We start from the raw sequence: 8034 nt of genomic DNA on the forward strand, positions 1-8034 counted from the left end.
CTTCAATTATGATACCATCTTTTGCTCCTTCTTGGGAATTTTTTAAAAATTCATTAGAGTCAACCCACTCAAAATAAGATTTTCAATTATACAATAGAAAACACCCAATATTTTTGATGATGTTGAGCAACTACCTTCTTATGCATAACACAAGATAGAATACAAGATGGACACGTGACCATTTTAGAATAGTGTTAGTTTCAGTGTAAAAAGGAAGCTAAACCTTGAGAACAATAGTAAACCTTGGTGAAAGGGAAATAATATTTTGAACCTTTTTGTTAGGTTTAAAAGATTCTTTAATTTTTTAGTTTTTATTTTATTTTATTATTCGACATAGAATCTCCTGAGACATGAACCATGTCCCTTATCTCTCTCACCCAACAAAAATTTAGACTTGTGAAGTGATCACTACGCTAAAAGTGCATGAAGATAAAAATTTTGTAGTTAATATCATTATTATCTGAAGAAAAGGAAAATTAATAAATAAACATTGAATGCCTTGAAAATATTGTGCAATTTTGCTTATTGAAAAATTTTCCAATTGCAATATTTTGTATAATACCATTAAAAACACAATAGTAAAGCTAATAAGGTTTTTTTATTAAATTTTTATAGAATGATTATTGCGTTTGATGTTGGCATCAGAATTGTCAATAGAGAACTTTTATGTGAAATTTGACACATAATAATTACAACATGATGATGTGTATATTATCTTAAGCCAAGGAATGTAAAAGAGTGAAGCTCATGATTACAAAAGTATTCAATAAATAATTGATTTGATATTAGGAAGCTACAAATACAATATCAAATTAGAGCAAGACAATCATTCACCTCTTAAAATTTTTAATTTGAGAGTAAATCAATAATATAGTATCAAATATATATTGAAATAATATTTTGAAAAATTCCTTACACAGTGTAACATTTGTATTTTCTTGAAAGCTTGGACTTCTATCATACCTTTTCTTGAAAGTTGATGGTCATAACAAATCACTAATGGAGTTGCCTTTTCATGTGCGTGTATTAAATATGTGTGTAATGGAGTATAGGTAATAAACGCAATTTTTCTCTCTCACTAAACTTACTTTAAACTCTCAAGATTTTTTTTAAAAAAAAAATTCATATATATATATATATATATATGGGGACCCGAGGACTGAAGATGAGAAGCACCGTTGTAGCCTTTAATTGTTCCTCTAGAAGGAGCATCTACGGCCTGAGGAGTGAGGTGGTCTGAGAATAGAATGAGAAGTAAGGGAGCATCGTTGGGGGATATAATGGGTGCAAGTAGGTGCTTCAGGGGTTGAATGGGATCTTTGTGGGAAATTTCTTGTAAAAGTCTCACCTGTTCCTCCGCATTGAATGGTTGGCAACAGCTTTATCAGCTACATTAATGTGGAAGTAACCTGAACAGTGGATCCACAACTTAGTAGTTCCTTCCACTACTTTCACCAAAAGTCTAGTAGGACAAGTGTCCTAAGGAGATTTGGGAGAATTAAAGATGGAGGATTAGGATACAAGATGCTATGAAGTATATAAAGGAAAGAGACTTTCAAATAAAAGGGATCCAGCAAGAATTGAGAAGGGGGATTACAGAGAGAATAGTAATTGAGAAAGAGTGAACAGTATTTGTAACAATCAAGAACATTGTCCTTAGGCAAGCTTGTAAAGATCAACTCATATATTAAAACCTTAGGCTTTTGTTTTTTTTTTTTTTCCCTATCTGTGTCATCGGGCGAAACCTGAATTTGTTCATCTCACTCTCTATACAAATATTTATTGATTTGGGCTGGGTTTAGGATCTCTAAATTCACTACTTTCGGTAGGCTTGGACCGCATAACTTCGTGCTCTTACAATATATATTAGGGCTATTTGAACGGTAAGATCTAATTTATCAAAACTTTAAGTAGGCAGAAGTTTAAATTAAACTAGTAGAAATTTTAAATCTCAATAACATATCCAAGTCTTACCAAGCAAAGAGGCTCGGAAATAACGAAAAGCTTTTACCCTTGAGAGTTGAGAGCACCTCGTAAATAGTAAATAAGCACTTATATAATTGAGTCTTTCGCGGGTGATCTCTCTTCTTGCAATCCTATTTATACGCTTATAGTTTTTGTGATTCTCTCTTTCTCTCTCAGAGACGAATAAACACTAAACACGTTATGGTACACCATCAAATAGTTGGGAACATTCTTAGCTTGTTTAGAGAGTCGTACTTCGGTATAGCTTCTTTTTTTCATAAGCAAAATCAATTATACTCACATTTTCATGGACTTTCAATCTATACCGTGAGTTCAAAACAAAGAGTTTAATGTATATATTGCAGACCAACCAAATCACTATCAAATAGTTGCAGAAATATTCTTAGCTTAGCTTCTACAGTCTTATTGCAGCAGCTTCTTGATTTAAAAAGCATAGTTAGGGCATTACTTATCACATTTACAGTCTTTCAACCTACACCGTGCCCGTGACCTTAAAACAAAGAGCGTGCGTGCGTGCATGAATGTATATTACACGTACGTAACTCACTAAGAACTTATTTCAAGGTGATGTCCCTAGCTAATCGAGTTTATGATTGGCTTGGTTTTATTTAGATTCATTGAGTGAAGTGGTCTCAAGGAACCAAAATCGATCCTCCATGATCAAGGTAGGGATATATACCAAATTGGTTATTTTCTCCTGCATAACGCATTGGTGTTGGACAAAGAATAATCGGCTGGGACAGATACACGGAAACCTATTCTTCACCATTTTAATGTGACAAATTATAATTAGTTACTAATCATTTTTACATAAATATACTTATTTTTCTTGATTACTTACAGTTGACCAAATCAAAGTTGTAACAAAAATGGTAGTAGAAAAGTTCTATTTATAAATTTTCTCAAACTCAATGGTCCCAGGCCTCAAATTTTCACCATTAGCAGGCCTGATTTAGAAAGCCCAGTCACTAAAGTATCGAACGCCTCTCTCAATACAATTCACCAAACTTTGGGCCTAAATATTTCCCCAAAAAAATACCAAAGTTTTTGTAACTGGATCGCTTTAAGGGCAGGCTAGCCCATATTGCTTAAAAGGACATCGATGGATCTTCTATAAAGAGTCCAGTCACCTTACCTCACCTGGTCTTCCCAACTTCGGTAGTATCATCATTTGGGAGAAACAAGAATATCAGGCCTGTTAGGCCCACGAAATTGTGGAAATTATCAAATTACTGCTATCTTTTCGAAACAAGGTGGTTTTGATTGGCTTATCAGATTGCTAATTAAACCAAACGTAGATACACATACATTTTTAGATATTCTAATAAGGGTTATTTTACCATACTTTTTTTTTTTTTGGTTACGATACCCATTTAAATCTAAACCATTAATTTAATATTGTTTTGATTTTGACCATTTATTTAATTTTAATATATACTGATTACCGGTTAAGCAAGATATATATATATATATATATATATATATATATATATATATATATATATATATATATATATATATATAGAAAATAACAAATCAAATTTCTCTACGCTTTTCTCTCGTGTTTATGTTGTGTCTCTTCTTTTTCTAGGTTTCTACCTTTCTAACTTCTTCTCTTCCAATCCAACCACAAGAACCCACATAGCTACTCAACAAAACCCTACCCACATGAGAAGGAATAGGGTTATACGCTCTAGTTCTAGCTATTCTCTTTGTTTCTCTTGTCTTGTGCACCCACAACCTTAGCTCGGCGACGCCACCTACAATCTTTAGGTTTTCTCTCTCTATTGAGGGTTATACACTAATATGGGTTTATATTTTTTGTCTCTAAATTTTGTGGGTTTATGCTATTATTGTTTTGTTTAGGTTTTGGTTGTTATATATCAATATATAACTTTGGCACGCACCTTTCAATTCCTTGCTCCTCATATTAATTGATTTTGAAATTTTGATTATTTTAATTTTTGAGTCATCGGCAAAAATTACTTTCTACTTTCAGACACAGTAATATATGATATAAATGTGAGAAAAAAATTAGGGTATAACTGAATATAGTAAAAGTACAATTATATATGATGTTGATATTGCCTAATGTGACAATGGAACTATTAAATGTGAGAAAAAAAAATTAAAGGAACCATTGAATGTGGCAAAAGTAGAGTAATATGTGATGTTGGTATTGCCTATCATGACAATAGAACCATCAAATGTGAGAAAACACATAAGGGAACCATTGATTGTTACAATTTCATTCCTAAAAAAAATATTTTATTATATTAGTAAACTTTACTCACAAAGAAAAAGGAGTTTATAGTCAATCCACCACTTATTTCAAGTGGCACCAATTGCAATTTGCAATAGCTTCGACTTCGAGCTTACACGGGTCAAAAAACATTATTTTCTACAATATATAGTGGCAAACTTTGGTGAGAGGAAAATAAAATTCTGAACTTTTTCCTTGTTGAAGTATAGCAATATATTTTTTATTTTTTATTTCATTTTTTTTGCTTTAAGAAAAATTTTATTCCAAAAAAAAAAAAACTAGAAGCATAGTACCCCTCCGAAACATTGAAGACAGAATTGGGGCAAATACTAAATATAACAGGGCCTGCAAATTCATATGGTTGTAGCTTTGCTTATTTGTATCTGGCATGTGAGAAGCACTTAATTACTAATTAGAGAAATTAGTTAAAGATTCTAACAACTTCATTGTTCAGTTATTGTATATATAGAATAGAGTTGTATCGCTGAATGAATTACTTACAACAAAGAAATTTCCAATCTGTGTGCAGAATTTGATAAAATTCTATGGTAGGCATTACAAGCACAAGAAACAATGATATTATTAATAGCATTCAGTGGTAAAGTGAAATTACAGAAGATAGAACATTAGTATTGGCTGAAATACATTATCTTCAAGGATGCTGAAACAACGTTTCAAACAGCCAGCATCCAAATATTTTGTAGCAGACCCTATTAGGAGAGGATATCACAAGCTACACAAAATGACTAGTTCAGATGCAATTCATACATGTAATCCAAACCAAAGCACTCAGATATTGAACTACACAAATTCTGAATCTATTTGATGGTAGACCTAACAAAACCCCAGAGAGTGAATCCCAAGATTATAAGACCAACAACAGTTGCAGTGCCTCTCCAGAGATTGAAGAAATAGGTACTTTTCAAGTATCCGATATTACGGTTGCAACCATTTTTATAGTGGTTCTTAAGTTTTGTAGCAACATCACCATAACAGGAATTCTCTTCCACAATTTCAAGGGCAATTCTGTTAACCATATTGGCAACTTCTTGATAGCTGCCTTGCCCATTAACAATAATCCCTTTGTCAGCAAGCAACTCTACATCTTCGCTAGTGTTGATAAGATGATCCAATAGCACCATATAATTACATAAGTAAGCTTCCAATGGATAATGACACTGCTCCAGAGCCATTATGTTTCTGAAAAGTTCTTCAGTTCTGTTATCTGCCACAAAGCTTGGGAGATACAGTAATGATCGCATGGGTTTTAAGCAAGGAATACATTTCAAACATGGTAAGAAAATTAAGAGCCAACTGATCAAGCATTGACATTTTCCCAAGGGCTCCCACTTCTCGAATTTTAATTTATCAAACCTTCCATCTTTAGTCTCTTCAAATCTCACTCCTTTCTCATACAACTTTGTTGCACTATATACATAAGAAACAGGATCTCCGCGGCCAGTTTCAGGCTTTGATGGATAGTAGATGCATCTAATCAAATCAGTGAAATGTTTTACTTCCTTCTCAGGTAGTTTTTGCTTCTCCTGGGAAAATAAATATTTCCAGAAATATTTGCAGGCAAGTTTAATAAAGGTATCATCCTTGTTTTCGTCAGAACTGAAAAAATTCTTATATAACTCTTCGAGAATAAAAAAAGGAAGTTGATTCTCAAGTAATATTAAGTCTAGCAGTATATGCCCTTTCAACCAAGGTTTACTAACTTTACTTCCTGTATAATTGTTCTCATTTTCTCCTTCAGCAGTAGCCCTAAAGAAATGCTCAATAATAAAAATGGAATCTAACACAACCATTTTCATGAAATCTTCACGAGTGAACCCTATGATCCCTTCATAACAACGGAGAATTTCTAATTTCCTCTCGGCAACGACCCTTGCTATATCCTTTGGCCGTATCTTAGTCTGATCACAGAAACCGATGTAGTACCTCAATTTCTGCGTTTCCATGTCCCTTAGTTCTTCTTTACCGTGGTGAAAAGGGCCTATCGAGATTAGCTTTGGAGTGTAAGCGTCTTTACTTACCTCCCGAAGTCTCTTGGGGACTCAATAGATGCAACAACTGTCGGCCCACAGGGGTGGCTCCTCGACTTGTGGTGCAATGTCAATAATCTCCCCTTCGCTTGTATAATTTAGTAGTGGCTCCGACTTTTGTGGGGGAATGTCAATAATCCGCTCTTCGCTTATATCATTTGGAAGTGAATCAGCAGCAGTAGAAGTGGGCACCATCTTTATCAATCGTCAACTTCCGTTTTCCTAGTGACAGATCACAAAGAACAATCATTTAGACTTCCTTAAATGTACAATAGAATCATTAATTCCACCGCTTATTTCAAGTGGCACCAATTGCAATTTGCAATAGCTTCGACTTCGAGCTTATACGGGTCAAAAAACATTATTTTCTACTATAGTGACAAACTTTGGTGAGAGGAAAACAAAATTATAAACTTTTTCCTTGTTGAAGTACAGCAATATATATTTTTTCTTTAAGAAAGATTTTATTCAAAAAAAAAAAAAAAAAACTATAAGCATAATACCCCTCCAAAACATTGAAGACAGAATGGGGGCAAATAGTAAATATAACAGGGCCTGCAAATTATAAGAGAGTGCCAATTTGGCAAGGGCATGAACAATAGCATTAGCCTTTCTTTTGTCCCAAAGAAAACTTACCGATAAAGAAATCAACAAAGTACGGATGTCTTGCACGAACCCTTTGTTAATTATTATCATTGCTCCCATACATTCTTTGTTGATTATTACTGTATTATTTTCATCCGAAAACAGTGCAAGATTTGAAAGATAAAAGTAGTAAGGAAATTGTTTTTTATAAAAAAAAAATTTAAAATTAAAATATTAATAAACGAACATTTATCCTCTTTGAAAAAACTTGTCGTTGTGCTTATACAAAAATTTTCTAATTGCACCGATGTTTATTATAACTTTTTTTTAAAACCTTAATAAGATTTTATTATAGTGTTCGAATTATGCATTTGAATGTGTAACTTTAATTGATGATTTTGTTAATTTCATTTGGTTTATTTATTTATTTTCATTTTTTTGAACTCTTATTTTTATTATTCTTATTATTGTAATTTTTAATAATCATGTTTTAATTTTTCCTATTTCTAGGTTTATTTTATTTGTTCAGAATTAGTATTTTGAAGTTGTGAATTATTTAATATCTATATAAAAATATAAAAAATAGTAAGGTTTTTTTATATGAGCCAAACGTTGGAAAATACATTTTAAAGAACACAGTTAAACACTAGGGAGAAAAATGTGGATTCAGATCTTCTAGATTTTCTAGGGTACTCTACTAATAGATTTCCTCAAATTCTAACCACTCTTTTATGATTTTAAGGTCTAGATTTTGCTATGTCAACATTCCATTAACAATACTCTTAAAATAATATAATAATGCTGCAAACAAAAGAATTATTGTTAATGGAATGCTGGCATGACAAAATTTAGATCATTAAATCATTTAAGAATGGTTAAAATTTAAGGAAATCTATTTAGTAGAGAATCTTAGGAAATCTAAAAGATTTGAATCCGAAAAATGTTTACCCTTGACATGTTTTCAATTAAAAATTTTTTTGACAACATTCTATGTTGAGAGAAACGAAGCATTCTACATGACAAAATATATGGAATGGCCAAGAGTTTGATAAGAAAATAATAGTGGAATAGAATTGATAGCTACGCTATATGCACCAAGAAATTCACCCTCCTGTGGCGAAAAAATGATTTAGCCTCTGCTTGTTTTGGCAT

The 8034-nt window shown here is 32.3% G+C and overlaps 1 pseudogene; it reads right to left on the reverse strand.

Annotated features, from left to right (window-relative positions):
- Positions 1-5067: 5067 nt before the first annotated feature.
- Positions 5068-6492, reverse strand: LOC142616668 (UPF0481 protein At3g47200-like; annotated as a pseudogene).
- Between the last annotated feature and the right edge of the window lie 1542 nt (positions 6493-8034).

Source organism: Castanea sativa, chromosome 11 (genome assembly GCF_040712315.1).
Source record: "Castanea sativa cultivar Marrone di Chiusa Pesio chromosome 11, ASM4071231v1".
Taxonomy (NCBI): domain Eukaryota; kingdom Viridiplantae; phylum Streptophyta; class Magnoliopsida; order Fagales; family Fagaceae; genus Castanea; species Castanea sativa.